General features: G+C 38.0%; 1 protein-coding gene across 2 annotated transcripts in view; it reads left to right on the plus strand.

Annotated features, from left to right (window-relative positions):
• Positions 1-8,933: 8,933 nt before the first annotated feature.
• Positions 8,934-17,976, plus strand: part of JAKMIP2 (janus kinase and microtubule interacting protein 2) — a 163,041-nt gene continuing 153,998 nt past the window's right edge. For both annotated transcript variants that reach the window (XM_082623987.1, XM_082623988.1), the window contains exon 1: positions 8,934-9,178. The gene's annotated coding sequence lies outside the window, so the exon portion shown is untranslated. The remainder of the gene's footprint in view (positions 9,179-17,976) is intronic.

Genomic DNA, 17,976 nt, shown 5'->3' on the forward strand with positions numbered 1-17,976 from the left:
TGGTAGCATTAGGCTGCACTGCATTTCTGTAGCTCACTCTCAGTTTATCCAACTGAAAAGAAGATATGAGAGATTGGAGAAGGAGCCTAAAACTATTTGTTGTATAACCAATATATCCTGACCCCTGATTTGCCTGGGTGAATGAATGAGCCCTGACCTATTCACCGTGAAAAGTCACATTCCTGCCAAATACTCCCTTCTGCCCTCCACGTCCTCTGCTTCAATAGCTCTCTAAAAGACCCCAAGGGGATTATTATATGAGCTCAAGAATCCGTGCCGCAGCCTCTGGTCTTTGCTTCTCAGGACCAGGCCTTCATCAGAGCCCGTTAACATGTAGAACCTTTTTGCTTCCAGGTGCCCTGCACACATGGTCTGCTGAGCTTCTACAATCCTGCACAGCCCTCTTCTCCTCCACCCACGGTGGTTGACCCTGCCCACCGATGCCCTGGATCCTTGTCAGGCAGGAAAGCTTAGCACCTTTCAAGGTGAGGAAAAATTCACTCTCACCTCTACTCTTTAGGGAAGGAGAAAGCTCTTTCCCTTTATGCAAAGCTTTTTTAGTGAGGTGAGAACAATTCTCCCTGCCTTCTTTCAAATGGGTTGTTCAGGCAGGAATACTTGGGCCCCAGTGTATGAAAGTGTTGAGTAGGGGGGATCTTTCAGTTTCCACACAGAGCACATCACATCTGAGATGAGTCAAGACCAGTTCAAGCACCCGCACCACATTCTACCTGAAAGCATTGTTCTCATCCATTCCTCTTTTTTGCTCTCTATTTTCAGTTACTTATCTCTTTGCCATAAATAGAGTTGTAAAATGGGAGGATATTGTGAGAGACAAAGACATTGCATGAAATTAGAACCCCCAGATTTAACTTTGGGCATGTTGTGAGTCAGTGGATGAGGTTAAAAAATTATCTGGCAAAACAAAGAAAGGTTAGGAGAAAGGATATGAAATTCCATTTCTCCAACTTCAGTATCAGACCATTGTGCCCTTATCATCCTGTGATGAGGTCTCTCCCAGGAACAAGAGAAGAGATTAATATTCATTCCGTCTCTTGAATCAGGTGATACAAGAGCTGGCTATTATGACTGACAAAAGATCAGTCACTAGTTTAGTTTATTCAGGGTCATAAAGATCAATCCTGTGCATAAAATGTGCATCTCAAGGCTTGAAGCTCAAGTTGACTGCATAAGATAAACCACTCTTTTCCTTTCATTTTTCTATTGCCTATGAATATTTAGCTTCTCAAATGCGCTTTGAACCAGTTTTAACATATTACAGGACCTCTGATTTAATAAATAAATAATAAATGACTAAAATCACTAATGTGTACATTTTGCATTTGCCTAAGTGTCATGATTTTACCATTTTGAAAATTATACTTCAACAAGAGTTAAGAGTTTACAGATTTACTTAAGAGATGGATTAGGATTTTGTTAAGAATTGACAAATATATTAGAAGAAATAGATGCTGAGAAAAGAGAAGGAATTTGGACTTAGGGAAAAAGAAAAGAGGTTTAATAGAGTTAAAAAGAGGAAAGCTGCTTTCCTGAAATTTAACTCCCCTCTCTGGGTTTGGTCCTGCCTTCCTTCCATTATCCACATTCAGAATCAAACCTACTTGGTCCCCGGCGGTAGTCTCTGACTCCTCGGGAAAGACCCCTGTAGCATGAGCAAGAGCCGGGAACACGTTAAGGAAGAATATCCGGGGGAGGCAGTGGGCAGATGCAAGAGATCTCAAAGATTTCCTTGCAGAATGCTCTTGTCCTTGGTGGGGGAGGAAAAAACCCATGAAACTCCAATTTCTTCATTGTGCATTTCTCTAGCATGAAAGTCTTAGCAAGCTCCAGGCTTCCAATTTCACACTTCAGATCAGCTATAAGAAACAAATCAAATAGTAATAAATTGTAAATGCAGGATGTAAATATTTAAAGAAAGTTGGCTCATAAATATGTGAGACAGACCATGAAATCTGTAAATTCCACTTTTAGACAACGCTTTTCTCCTTTCAGTTCTTTGTACCTGCCCTGTTGGAGGAAAATAAGTACTCAGCCATTGAGGGATCTAAGGAATAATATGGGGGTCTTGAGGTGGGAAGTACTAGGGAAGTTGTCCAAAAATTTAGGGGCTGGAAGGAAAAGATTGAGGCTTTAGTGGCTTTAATAAGAAAGGTTCAGATATGGAGGAGGAGACAATATAATAGAACAGCTGGAACTCATAGAGATCCTTCCACATGCCAGGCATGGACTAAGATATTTTACAAACATGATTTATTTAAACCTCCATTCAGTAAGCAAAGGCAATTTTCACCCTGGCTTCATAGATGAAGCAATGGAGCTAAGAGAAGATAAGGTTTCCAGGTCTTATGATTAGAAGGTGGCTGAATCAGGACTGTAACCCAGGAAGAAGTCAAACTAGTTGTGGAAGAGAATATGGTTTAGAATGTTTAGGAGGCTCAGCATAGAGAAAGGCCATTTCTTGTTGGAAATCCACTTCTCAAAGCTTGGGGATTTTCTGAGTCAAAATCAGGGGGTTCTCCCAGGCCTCATCTATCCCTTCCCAGCCAAGCTACTTCCACTGCAGTTGCCTAAGCTCAGTGATGATTTGCTCAATGCACCAACTGGTCATTAATGCCTAATTCTCAAGGGCACTGGGCCTGGGGAGGGAGGGAGGAGGGACCCCCCGAAAGTTGGGCACTTAGAACCCTTTCGAGTTTCCCCACACTTTTTCAGAGCAGAGCCCTGAGGCCTTTCCTCACCACAGAAGGTAAAAACCAAACCTCTTACATTTCTTCAAAATGGAAGAGTTAGTTGTCTACTTAGAAGTAATCCTTAAAAAAATTAAAAAGTGATCCTTGATATTTACTCCTTCCTCAGCCCTAGCTTTCAGTCCATCAGCAAGTCCTCACAACGCCACCTCTAATATATATTCATTTGAGATAGTCCAATTTTCTCCCTATCTACTGCCACCACCCTAATTCTAGCCACTCTCATCTCCAGCCTAAGTGACCACTGCATCCTAACTTCACCCACTTTTGCCCTTCAAAACTTCATTTCCCACAATGCTTCAAACCAAGTTTAAATTCTTCATGACTCTTCATTACATTTAAGAAAAACTCCAGTTGCCTGACAGTGGGCTACAAGGTGCTGCATATTTTGGTTCCCTCCCACCTTCCCAACTTCCCCTCATGGCACTTTCCCCCATGGTCACCGTATCCAGCTACACTGGCCTTCAAAAATATCTCTCCTCAGAGCTCATCTCCGTTGGAAACTCTCTTTTCCTAGCTCTTACAGGGCTGGCATAATCCATACTTCATTTCTCAACTTAAATGTCACCCCACAGTGAGTCATTCCTCTCCATCTCTGGTCCTCATCTTCCCCTCAGTTGTTCACTGCTTCATGGCACTTGTGAAAATGTGCTATTGTTTTAGTGGTTGGTTTTCTTATTCTTTGGCTGCCCCATCCACTAGACTCTAAGCTCAGCTAGGACAGGAACTAAGTCTGTGTTGTTCACGGTGTGGTGCACACGCTTATTGTACTACCTGATTCACGTTCTCTCCTCTTAGTGCTGGAAGGAATGACATTTTGAGTTCCTGAGCACTGTAAAAATTCTGACAATTACGGTGCCTCCCATAGTAAAGATTATACAAAAATTAGAATAAAACTTATACATATACTGAAATTAAACTAGCTTATTTGCAGATTTTCTTTTTTAAAAAATTTTTATTGGAGTATAGTTGATTTACAATGTTGTGTTAGTTTCAGGTGTACAGCAAAGTGAATCAGTTATACATAACATGTATCCACTCTTTTCTTTTTAGATTCTTTTCCCATATAGGCCATTACAGAGTATTGAGTAGAGTTCCCTGTGCTATACAGCAGGTTCTTATTAGTTATCTGTTTTATATATAGCAGTGTGTATATGTCAATCCCAATCTCCCAATTATTTATAGATTTTCGGATTACAAAATTTTGGAAAAATTCATTGAAATGGAACTTTTCCCATTTCTTTGGTGTCCCTGATTTGCTGGCAACCTAAGCACATGTGTTGTCTGCCTTTGGGTAATATACAGCTGCCCAGAACCAGAAAGGGAAAAAACTGCTTCTCATTTCAACATCAGAGCAAAGGTTGTCTTATCGAGTAAACCTTATTAATAAATCTGTAATGGAGCAGTGGTCACTGTTAGCATTACACCTCTTTTTCTACTGTGGGAACAACAATGAATCCTTTGGCCTCTCTTCATGCTTTCTCATCCCACACAGCCTGTCAGCTCCTTAGCTACTGACAAACTCTAATCCTTCAAATAAATAAACAGAAGGAAAACCTAGAGGAAAGAACTGTGTGTCTATGTGTTAGTGGGGAAAGGAGGCTGATTCTTTCAACAAACACATATGTGGCACATGATGTGCACAGGTACTGTGCTAGGTACTAGCATGAAACAAAAACTGAGTAACATGCCTGTTTTCCACACCTCGGACCGGCATACATTTCCTTCTCTCTCCTACTCCATAATTCCTCCAAGAATGTCTTCCTAGGCTCTCAAACTCAGTTATGTTCTCTCTTTATATGGTATCAGAGCTTCCTGTAGTTCTCTGTTATAGCCCTCAACATCATTTATTTTAAGAAATTATGTAGTGTCTCTTTCATTTTAGATTATAAACTGTTTTATTGAAAAGAGTGTTCACATTATCTTATGCACAGCTGTGTCCCTGGTACCTAGTACAGTATTAATGTATCAGTAAACAAATGAATGAATGGTACTGCTGACCTCAATGTTCTTACAATCAAATAGGAGTGAAAGACAAAAAAATATTTACCGTTCAACATCATGAGCATAGTAATAAAGATGTGACAAGGGACAATGACAATGGGAATCTCATTTCTAATGCTAATCTAATGCTAATCCTGGTATCAGTGAAGAGTCCCTGAAGGAGGTGATGGATAAATCTTGAAGGCTGAAGAATTAGGGCAGGGAAGGGACTTCCAGAGGATACAGGGTGAGCAAAGGCAGAAGTGTCCACCTGCTATGTAGAGTCATCCATAAGATGGTTGGCCATAGGACTGTAGAGTTCATGGGAGAGTTCCAGTATACTTGCTTCCTGGTAGTATTGATAAAGGACATGCAGTGAGGTCAGAATGATATCCTTATCCTTAATGACCTCAAGAAGATCCTGGCTACTTACCTTTAATGTTTTCTGTAAATAGACAATATGTTAATAACCTCTTACAGAATAGACAGGGAATAAACAACAGTCACTTCTGTGACCCCTAGCTTTTTGTCCCTTTTTGGGGGGGAATAAGGACATTGGCCTATCTCTGAGGTAAACATTTCCAGAATTCCTCATAGTCTGCTGGTAGCTGGTCTGCAGTCATAACAACAAGTTCTTAGAGTAGCTTGGCGTGATCTAAGTATTCTGTAAACACCTAGAAAAATGTGCTATGCATAACCATGGTTATTAAAAATTATGTTAATAATAATATTAGCTAACATTACTTATTTATTACATGCCAAATGCTTCTTGGCTTTTTGCACACATGAACTTTGATCTTCAAAAGAAACTGAGGTACAGAGAAATTAAGCACTTGCCCAAGGTCACTCAGAAAAAAAAAAAATGGTGAAGTGTGGACTCAATCCAGGTAGTCTGCCTCCAGAGCCCACACTTTGCAGCTTCCTCCCATTATGCTGTGGTTTCTCCTGAAAATTTAATGCTGCTTTTGGAGCCAAGACTCACAGACACCCTGTACTTTTTCAGACATCTCATAGAATTCAGAAGTCAAAGTTGGAGAGATCTCAGGAGGGGTAGACAGTCTGGCCACAGTTAGTAGATGCTAACATATGGAGAAGATGCTCTTGGAACAAAATCAGTGTTTCCCAAAGACTACCAGCAGTATACTAGGTGACTCTGAATATGCATGGGCAAACATTTCCATTTTAATAACTATATACTTAAAAAATATGTAATAGATACACATTATGCTAATATGCATGTATGCTGAAAAGATAATTATTATAATTACTTTCTAATTTTTAGAAATATCAAAAATAGATAACTGGAAAAATAATGTTATAATAATAACTTATTTAGCCATGATTCAATGCAGAAGTTGTTTGATATTTCATTTATTTACTGGTTTGTTCATTCAACAAATATTTATTGAGCATCTAATATGGGTCAGGTACTGTTCACAAATCAACAAACAAATATCTCTGCCCTTTCATAGCTAACATTCTAGTGGGGAGAAACAGATAAAAATTTTAAAGTATAAATAAATAACATACTATATTGAAAGATAATAGATACCACGGGAACATAGAGCACAGTAACAGGAAATGGCAATGGAGAGAAGGAATGAAATTTTAAATTTTCTTTTTTTTAACTAAAAATTATTACAAGTGAAGTTGAAGGCTTTGTTTAACTGAAAAAAAAATATTGTTTTACATTAAGTTCCTTTCTCTGGGAACATTCTCTTTACCATGCCTAATTTTATTAATGTTTTGCCAAAGCCAGAGACAAATTTCCTTTTAAAGTAAATAAATAACAAATAATTAAAGTAAATAAAAATAAATACCACACAATTAAACATCTAAAGGAAAATATTATTGAATAATGGTAACAGTGCTGCATGGATATAGCCAAAAAAAAAAAAGGAAGAGTACTATTTGAATGGTTAAATTAGGGAACTGTTTAAATAGGGAACACCAAACACTTTTCCCTTCCTATTGCCTCTGTGTTGATAGGAGGAGAGAAAACTAAAATCACTCACCCCAACCAAGTCAGCTCTTGGTGCTCAAGATAAAAGGCTTCCTCACAAGGCTGGTGGGGAGGATTCCATCACCTAAGCACGTCTGAGTTTCTACCACCTGCAGCTTTCTTCTCTGCTTACTTTACATGACCATTTTTGTGGAGACAGCAGAAGATGAAATACAGAGAAGAATACAAAAGCTAGACTATCACAACCCATTCCTTTATGCTACACAGCTACACTCACGTGCTGCTGATGTGCAAGTGTGTGTAAACTGACTGTCTAGGTTCTGGGGGAGGGAGGGGCCACTAGCTGCACAGAGCAGGATGCAGGCGCTCCCCTGGAGAGGACCCGGAGGCAATGCCAAGTGCGGAGGATGAGTTGCAACCCTTTCCTCAACCACCTAATTGCCTTCAAGTCAGTTTTGCTAGAATAAGGCCCTGACATTAAGTGTGAACCCAAGCAGGAAAATGTCCTCTCACATTTTAAAATTAATTACTTGAGAATGAGTAACAAAGAATCATAGCTAGCACTTACTCTGTATTAGACATTGTGCTCATGCTCTACATGCATCATCCTATTTGATTCTCACGATGAGGTTCTACAATTATTTCCATTTCACAGATGAAGAAACATAGGTTCAGGAAAGTTAATTAACATGTCCCAAATCATATCTAAAGTCAATCGAGCCCAGGCTGTCTGACTCTGAAATTTGTAGTGATCCTATTTGAATCTGTAAATAAACCTATGGGTTAAGAACAAGAGTATCTCCATTCCATGGAGGAGTAGCAGAAAATGTAATGGTTAAGAGAGCAAATGCCAGTGTTAGAAGCGTCAGAGTTTTAATTCTGGCTCTGCCGTGTATTAGCCGTGTGGATTTGGGAAATTTATTTAACTCCTTTAAGGCTTACAATGTCCTTAATTGTCACATTTTAGAGAACTTTTCATCTCTTAGGGCCTCGCTGTTTTTGTCATCATCATCACTGTCACCATCATCTTTTTCATCATCATCATCATCATCATCATCATCACAGCTATCATGTATTAAGTGTTTTCTCACCTTAATTTTTTCCCGTATCTGAAATTGCCACTCTGTTCCTTCAATCCCTTGGATCAAGAAGTGGCTACAATGTACTACCACCACTACTAATAATAGCAATAAGAGTAAACATTTACTGTATGCTTATTACATGCCAAGTGCTTTCAGTGCATTATCTCATTCAATCTTTACAACTACTGCCTGAGATAAATACTAGTGTCATTTATATTTTATAGTCAGAAACAGAATTCATCTAGAACTCAGCACTGCTGATTTCTCATCCTTTTTTTCCTACTCACCACCCAGACCACCAGCTGGCTTGGGACCTCCAAAAGGGCATCCTTGAAATAGCATGGAATTTCCTGCAGGATATTGAACACTCCAGGAGTCTGACACTAAAAAGATTTGAAACTGTCCACCAACTGAGAGCCGTGGTTGCTCAAGGAATTTCTGATTCCTCTGTTCCAACTTCCTTTTCCACAAGGGAGTGCCAAACAACTCCAGGTCCTCTTCAGAGGGGGAGCTGGAAAAACAACGACTCACCTGAGAAGAACAAGCAGAGTAGTGCCAAGGAATCAAACAGACTCTTTTTTAATTGCAAAGTCCAGCCACCCATCTTCCTTGTTAACAACCTTGAGTAGCTTTGAGTAAAAGATGCTATAAAGAACAAACATATTTGGAGTGATAATAACCTCCTATTACATTATATAACTTTCTCCATATTTGTTATTATTTTTTCTGATTGCAAATTTAATACATTTTATTGGAAAACCATAGAAAATGAAAAAATAGCTAAGCTGTTTTGTATGATTCAGTCTAGATTTCAATAAAATTGAAATTATTCTCTTCCCATGGCTATACACCCTTACCCCATTTTTAAAGACCTGGAGTCCAGGGTAGGAGAGACCAAGAGCATCCCAGAGAGCAGCAGCGCAAATTCACTCCCCTCCAACCCCTGCAGCTCCTTTCACCCATCTCGCCTCCCTCTTAGTCTGGTGGCTTACCATTGGTCGTTGCCATGACAACCAGCAGCAGCCAGGGCTGGCAGCCTCTACCGCAGCAGGGGTGGGGCTTTGGAGGAGGGGGCAGGAGAGGAGGAGCCAGAGGAGGTATCTGCTGCAAGTTCCTGGCTGCTTCTGAGCTCACCCCATCCTCCGAGAGGGAGGGGGCCTAGTGGTGATGCTGCTGCTTCTGCCGCCTCGACTGCTGATACTCTAGTGAGGCTGGAAGGGTGGTTCCTATTCGCACCGTCGCCAACCAGAGAGTGAGGGAAAAAAATCCCAGCAGCCGCTGCTGATGTTGGGTTCGGAGGCTGCATCCGACTCGGTCACAAGGAAAATGGATTCAGTTTGCATCTCTCCCTCCTTTCAACAGCTTCTCCGGGTCTCAGCATGGTAAGTAGCAGAGAGCGCGGTTATCTTCTTGGTTTAGCTGGCTATTAAATGACCTGTGTATACATTTGTGGCCTGAACTTGAACAATGACTCCCTCAGAGAAGGAGAGGAAGATGTGGAGACAGTGATGGGGATGGGAGAGAGGAAGGTTGCCAGGAAGAGAGAAGTAAGAAGGCATCTGCTTGTGTTAAAAAAAAAATGGTGTTCTGATTTTATCCTGAACTGGCTCAGAATGCAGACTAAGCCACTTGGTTCCTTTCCTTCCAAGCTTAGCAACAGAATCAGGGGGTGGAAAAAGAGCTCACAAGAAATGGATGTTACTGAAGGGAATCGTTTAATTTGCGGCTCTCACATACAGGGTTGGGCCTTCCTCAAAAACACATTTGGTGCTTCCTAAGCTTTCCGGCCTAATTATAAGGTGATTTTGCTTATTTCCCTCATTGCTAAGAAATGGTAGCCCCAGAATTTAGCATTTTATTTCATATTCTGATGTACTCTTGCTGAGAAACCATTTGCCAGATAGAGTCTCATTTTTAGTACATAGATTTGATTGTGAACATACAAATGGATACCCTATGGATATGCATATCATACATACGCATGTTTCTTAGCATTTATGAAACATATTTATATGCAGAGCGTGCTTTGCAATCATTTTTATGGGTTATAAATGACCTTGCATGCTTGGAGGTAATTGCATATTTTTGAAACTGTGCTTCTGGTCTGTATTATTATTCATTGGCTTCATTTGGATTAATGCAAGATTTATTCTTGTTATTGTCCCTTAGTTTCATTGTGACCAATTAGGACAATCTGTATCATAGCACTGGATGTGAATTCATAGCCTGCCTCTTTTCTTTATTTTTAATTGGGTTTGTGGGGGGTGATTTGAGAGCCCTGAATTTACAATGATAGGAAAGGGAGGTGGCTTGTGGTATTATTTTGTGTCTAGCATCTTGCCAAATGAATGTTGAAACAAATCAGTTTTCTTGAAATTCTACCCCAAGCCTTTCATGTTTGTACCTGTGTCCCAGGAAGCACAGATGAGTTAGAAGGTGAAATGCATTCATTTTTTTAATAGTGCTGCTATTTGCTGTTTATTCCTTCAGTATCCAGGCACCATTTTACACTTCCCTCAAATGTTGTATTATGGGTCTACTTCTTTAGGTGGTTAAGTAGGAAAGTGGGACTGTTTTGAAAATCTAGGTGTTCCCAAGTACCTTAGCCATCTCCAAATTAGCCTGCTTATACAATGAAATGAAACAAGAGAGTGAGCAAAGCTTAGGGTGAGAATGTGTGGCTTGCAGGCAAAATGGGGGGCTATTGTAGTTTACAAATGCTTAGTGTGATCTGCTTGACCTTTTATTATGTCACAGCTTTAAGGCAACTCAGGATACTAAAGACGCCTGAGATGAGTAGGGTACAGGGCTCCATTACCATCCAGGATAATGGAAATTTCATTGAATTAAAGCCAGAAAAATCCTTGCAGGTAAAACTGTGTTAGTAATGTTACATTTATCATATGGACTATTTTTTTATCCATCTCTCTCTTTTCTAACAATATCATTGTCAGTGCAAACATTTTTTACAATGCAAAAAAAAACGTTTGTTCTAATCCTGCATTTTATTTTACACACTGCTCCCCTTCATTTACAATCTTTACATGTATTTGAATCAGGTTTATAGTTTAACTTCTCTGAGAATAAATGTCCGGTTTGGTGTATATATGGGAAGGCTCTTCAGCAACTTAATAGGAAGAATGGATTTAATGTGCTCATGGCATGTCATATATTATATAGATTCACAGCTCCATCAAGTCATGCTACCGTAGGCCTTATTATCACAACTACATAAAGTAGAGCAGGGAAAGGGGCACTGGGCTTGTATGTCATAACAAAAATTTTATAACACTCTGCATCCTGAATCATTAATGATAACTTTTGACTGGCAAAAATTAAAATTTCAGTAAGCTTTAAAAAATTAAGACATGTTGTAGTTGCAGTTGCATTGTATTTCATGCATTGAAAACAGTTACCTTGGGCTTTGTTTTATTTCCTTTGTTTCGAGTTTTCATTGGGATGTGGTTTTATAGGTGAAGTTGGTACAGTTTGAGCAGAGGCAGATCACTCTAAGTCATGGACATAGAACTGACTCTCAGCAGTGAGTTTCAGCTGTGTGGTCAGACCCTGATGGAAATAAGGGTCTAGTTTTTGATCCTACAACTTGAGATGATTATATGACCTTTGCTGAGGGGCCACAGAAAAGTGAACTGTTTTTAAAGGACTACAAGTTGAACCCTCTAAGAAAGGATAAGGAAGTTAGGATTATTTTATTGGGAGAAGTGAAAACTAAGAGATGATGATCATTTTGCTTCAAAGAGCTGGACATTGCTTACTGACATTTTTTGGAGCCTAAAATATGGTCAGTGGGCTTCAACTTCATTAGAAAGAATGAAGATTAGAAATACAAAATGTAAAACTTCCTGATAGCAAATTTGAACTGTCAACTGGATAACCAGATAAGGCAGTGCATCCTTCTTCAAAACCTCCAGAAGTATGCCATAGACATGCATTTATTTGGAACAGGCTAAATTCTTTCTCAAGAACTTCACTGGCTTTTTCTAGAGTAAATTGTCCATTTAAGAGTGTGCTTTAGTTGTTTAACATCAGGTACTGCTAGACCTGCAACAGTAAGACTCCGTGTTGTAATGGGCTTCTAAATTACAGAATCTGAATGTTTTTTAAAGAAATCAATTGACCATACACTTGGAGAAATGTGTATGTTATCTTGTCAGGATGCAGGGAACTGAACGTTGTCCTCTTCATAAGACTCCTTTCTCAGCAACTTTATGGAATGTGATGCCTAACAGCCATATTAACATTATTCCCTTTGGTATGGCTAATTTTAAAAAATGAAATGGGGTTTAGTGGGGTCTAGATACAAAATATCAATAGTTCAAGAGCCATCAATTTGATGTCAGAAAAAACAAAATATATGGAAGATACATACATTTGATTATTTAAATGCGCTATTTAACAGCAAGCAAATTAATTAATTACCTTTTTCTCAAATACTATCTTGAAAATGCCATTCTTGTTGCAATATTAAACATTTGGACTGGCATTTAAACTTTTGTAAAACTTGTTTTAATTGGGATAAAACACATATTATCTAATTTCTCACTTTGGGATAGGATGTTCCTTATTTCTTCAAGTGACTTCAGAACATATTTCAGTCTTATGTACATGCTTCAAGCCTCCATCAGGGGAACTTAGAAAATAGCTGGAGAGTCAAAACTTTTCTACATTTTTCATAGTTTCATAAAAAGATTAATGCTTTGTTTTCCATAGTTGGAACCAAAAAGAAAACAAAATTTATCTTGGAAGTTTTAACATAAATTACTCAATTGTTTTTTACTGAAATAAATAAACTAGATGTATACTTGGGTGTTACTCTGAGAGATCAGTTACAGTTCCCCCTGTTTGCACATCGCAAATGTTATTTTACCAAGTGAAAATGTGTTTTCAGACACGATGAATTAATCAGTTGAAAAACAACTATTTGTAGAGCTCTTTTTTTTTTTTTTTTTTTTTTTCGCGGTACGCGGGCCTCTCACTGCTGTGGCCTCTCCCGTTGCGGAGCACAGGCTCCGGACGCGCAGGCCCAGCGGCCATGGCTCACGGGCCCAGCCGCTCCGCGGCATGTGGGATCCTCCCGGACCGGGACATGAGCCCGCGTGCCCCGGACTGGCAGGCGGAGCCCCAACCACTGCGCCACCAGGGAAGCCCTTGTAGAGCTCTTATATGACTAGCACAATTTGCATATTCTAGGAACGTAGAATTTCCTTGTGGGGGGTATATAAGCTATACACACGTGAAATAGTTAATGATGAAAACAATATAGTTGTAATTAACACCATAATTACACCTTATCTTAATATAATCTTTTGTAGTTCTTAAAGTCATTTTACATTCTTTATTTGTCATCTTATATTCCCCAAAATTCTGTCATGCCAGTAAAGCTAGTGTCATCATAATTATTTTACATTAGTGGAAAGAGGCCCGGGAGATTAGACTTGTTCAAGTTTGGGTTTGGTAAATAGCCTAGTTGGGCCCTAAGTCCAACTCTCATGAGCTCAAATCTGCCAAATTAGAAAATTTAGCAAATTATCTTGCCGATTTGAATTTTAAAATATCAAATATAGTAAACTCTGCATGAAATGTAGTTCATTTTTATTTGGACATTTATTTGGATATTTCAGGTGCCATGATTTGTTCTTTGATCATATTGGGTTGCCAAATAGATTAAATTCATTCTTCAGTTATCAGCCCAAAAAAAAGGGTAGACACAAAAATTATTTTGGAGAAAATCTGGGATTCATGATATTTCATAAAAGCATGAAGCATTTGGGGAAAAATTGGAACTTTGTCGGACTGATGTGCACTTATTTTATGCCTAAGTATTATTTTTATTTTTAATGACATAAAGTTGGGGGGTAGCACAGTTTTTTTCCTGTGCTTAGGACAAAATTAATTTCTATAGGTCCTGGACCTTGAAGAAACTTAGCCCATACCTCCTACCTGTATGTCCTAAGCATCTCTCTACCTACATGTTCTTAAAAATTAAAATGATATTAACTCCTAAATAAATGTACCTCAGTTTAACAACTGTCTGATATTTCCTGGACAAATACTTTTATACTTTTCTGAAGTATCAAAAATCAAATACTTTTCTCCAAAATACTGTAGTTTTTTGATGTCTCCCTTTCTTTGCTAACACTGTAGGCACGTACTTTGTCCAACTGTTTGGTAATTCAGCACTGGCCAAAGAGTAAATCATGCCATCTGAACTATCATTTCACATTTGTGAAGTATCCTTTATAATTAATTAGCTTGCAGTACAAGTGACATCTGTCATATTAAAGGCATCTGCTTTAAATCAATATTCACCAATACAATTAAATTTTCTTTTAAAGCCTCCTTATTTTACATTTAAAACATATCCAAATTGTTGGGAAAAAAAGGATAAAGCAGAAATGTGTAAGAAAATCACCCATAAGCCTACCATCAAGAAATAATTACTGTTAGTACTTTGAAATATTTCCTTCTAGATTTTTTTCTATCTGCCAGTATAAACACACTCAGATATACTATTTCATAAATGGGACCATACTCTAAGCATTGTTTTATAGTTTTTTTAATTTTATGTAAGGTGGCCATCTTTCCATGTTAATGAAATATGTCTCTAGTAAATTTTTAATCTCTGTGTGCATTTTTCTTGATGACTCAAGATATTTTCCCCCACTTTGGGGTCTTCTCACTTTGCTTTTAAATACAGGTAGCTCCTGCTTGATTTTCAGCAGCTGTGAGTCAAGCATGATTTTCAGGAAATAGGAGATCTGTTATTCTGACCTGCCACTGCATCTCACAGTGGGTATTAAATTAACCTCGGTCATCTCTTGTCTGCTGATAATGAATGAGTTTTAAGCTCAAGTCAGTGAAAACCCTGTTTGAATTGCTAGGAATTTCACCAGGCGCATGCATAAGCGGCAATTAGAAAAACAAAAACAAATCTCTTCCAGATTCATGTTATTTTTCCTCAGTATAGCAATAGCATCCTATAGTCTTAACCTCTGTGACCAACTTATATTCTTCATAAAAACATTTAAACAACATACCTTAGCTGTCACATGACTTCTCAGACTAAACTAAGATATATTTTTGGCATCCGTATGTTTCTTAAACTGGTATATAGTTTTTAAATGAAAGCCCAGTCATCTGACTCTTCCCTTTTTAAAATATGAATGGTTGGATTCTTCTTATACTTTAAGTTTGAGCTTTAAATATAACTCCTTGGAGAGGTTTCCTTAAGTATATCTCCACTATTACTCTCCATACCCTCTGTTTCCTTTGTAGCACTTATCAAAGTTGTAATTATAGAGCTATTTATTTGCTCACTTGATCTTCCCTGCCCTTCACTAGATTGTAAACTCTGTGAGGGCAGAAAATGAAACTGTCAATTAATAACGAAAGCCTTGGCACGACATATGTGCTCAGTAAACAGTGGTTGACTGAACGAATAAATGGGTGCACCCCTGAAGGACCTCTGTTTTCTAGCAGGTCTTCAGACTGTGACTCTCATTGTACTTTGGCTGTGAAAACAAAATGGATTGTATTCATATATGTGATATTCTCAGGATTTTAGGATGTTGATAAAGGAAAGCCAAATTCTTAAATGACAAATCACAATATTTAGAAAAATCCATCGTTAAAAATTGTTCACTACATACTATGACATAAATAAGAAAGGCTGTGAATATTTCTGTGGCTTCATTTATTCCCTTTCAAAACTGAATTTCAAGTCAGAAATAATGAGACCATTAAGGGAATACCTTTGGATTCACTACAACTTATTAAAATAAATTAGTAATTTAATTATTATTAGCATCAAATTATATGATACACACTCAAAGCTATTTTGCTATTCTAGAAATCCACTTTACTAAATTCTCTAATCATAAACAAATCATTCCTTCATATCTGTATCCAAAAATGAGGCTGAAACAGTAATGGAGACAATAACCTTACTCAGAAGATGAATTGAGGAAAAATCTTGCTTTCATGAAGGTTTTGAAATCAAATATTAAAAGAGTGACCTGGAGGAGAAGGGGTATGCTTGGCAAATACAAAGAAATATCCTCAAATCATTGGGAACAGCCATCTCTATAGGTGCCTGACCGCTGATACATTGAAATTTAAGTAAGAGGAAAAAGTCTTTGTTCCCTGTCTTTGTTTGGCATCTAAATCAAGATCACTCACTGCACTGCTTGAAATTCTAGAGTCAACTGCAGTTAAAATATAGATGGAAAACCAAATCTGACTAAGTTTAGCTGACACTGTCTGGTTAGAAAACAATTCATTGGTATTATTTTCAAGAAGGAAATTTTGCTGAGGTCATTATGACTCTAAAAAAGCCTTGTGAGCATGTGCTTCAGAAAAGAGTGTGATATTGTCAACCTGCCTTCTGATCCAAACTGGAAATGTTTCCTTGGAAAATGCTACCCAGTATAACCACAATGAAAATGTAAACCAAGCAAGTGTTTCTCACCCACATGCCTTATCTGGCTCTTTCTTGTGCAGCATTTCTTGGAGAGAGGTACCTTCCAAAAATAAGCATTTCATGGAGAGTTACCTTCCAAAAATGAATGGCTTCTCTAGTCCTTAATGACCCATATTTAAGGCCTGTAAACTCTTCATAGGTCAGATATACCTAATTTGAACATATTTTCCAAAACAAAAATTGGTTTTTTAGATGAAATTATACTGATGAAAACAGCTAGACAGAATATTTTAAATGAGTCCCAGTCTGTAAAGTCTAGGATATTGTGTCATTCTACCAACAAGCCATTAAAATAATAGCAAGACAATAATTTTATATATAACAATAACCAATATGGAGAGTTTACATTAAAAATAAACACACTGAATTCACATGAAAATCCTCAAGATGATAATTCTGCTAATTGGCACTGAGGAGACAGAGAAAGGGACTTAAGTGTTTTGAAGATATTATAGATCCCAAACTTGCCTTCTTATGAATTTCCTAGATAATTCAGACTGTGAAAATGGGAACTCTGGAATTACTGGAGTTTCTCCGTTGTCTGCTCTGTTAGGGTTACCTAGACCCCAGGAAGGAATTCCTCCTACTCCACAGGCTTAGTCTTTGTCTCCTGCATCTCTTAAGTAGGAATTTAAGTGGTTGCTAATTAACCATAAAGGGGAATTTGTATTTCAGAGAATATATGATTCTTTGTTGTAGTAAGGAGAACATTTGAATTATGACTTAGTTTTATTTTAAAAAGCACTTCATTTAATAAAAGTACCTACAAAGTTTAGAATTTATAGTATTTTGAGCTAGATGCCTGAAACATTAGCAATCATTAAAAATAAACCCTAGCTTTTAAAAAATGAATTAACAAGGACCCCCTTACCCCTAGTTAATTTTACATAGAAGGAGCATTTTAGCCATCTCACTCTCTTCTTAGCTAGATTGTCCACATTCGAGGCTCCACAGGGTTCAGTGTCACCCTCTGAAACAAGAGAGAGGAAAATATCAGCCTGCAACAAGGGAAATTGATTCTTCTACCACTGTAGACCTTCAGGTTTTTTTCCTCTATAGTTTGAAAAGAGCCCAGTCTCTAAATGCGTGCTTAAACACGCCCAGTTCACATGAATGCTCTCATCTGGACAGGTTTAGCTACACACACTGGCCATCTCTTTTAAGTGTGGTGTATTATTTTATATTTTTCTCTTTTTACTCTATTTACAGTTTTTGAAATCAAACCTAAATGGTTTAGCCAAGACTCCTGGAAGGTAGTAAAGAGACAAGATTAATATTTCTAGCCAATCCCTGGCTATTTGCTTTCTGCACTTTCACTAACATTTGTAGGGCTTGAAAACATTAACTGTCTAAATTTATTTTGTATAATCTTCTTGCTTTGAAACATCTTGCTTTGATCTTTGGCTGTATAGTCAACTGTAATCTAAGCGGAATTGATCTGTTCTCAGTTCACGTGGTGCCACTGCTAACCACATTCTTGACGTCCTCAAATGTTGTTTTTCTAACGAAAGGATCTTTATGACAGAGGGTAGCTGATGAAATAGTAGAAAAGCATTTTGTTCAGGAGACAGTCATTTTGCAAAGAAGCACTCTCTTTTGGGTCAATCTGAAAATTTTTTTCAGACTTGATGCTGACTCTCTTCTTTAGAAGAATTGAGGACATCCGCAGTATCGAGTTTC

Source organism: Mesoplodon mirus (assembly GCF_964341445.2).
Source record: "Mesoplodon mirus genome assembly, chromosome: 5".
In the NCBI taxonomy this organism is placed as follows: domain Eukaryota; kingdom Metazoa; phylum Chordata; class Mammalia; order Artiodactyla; family Ziphiidae; genus Mesoplodon; species Mesoplodon mirus.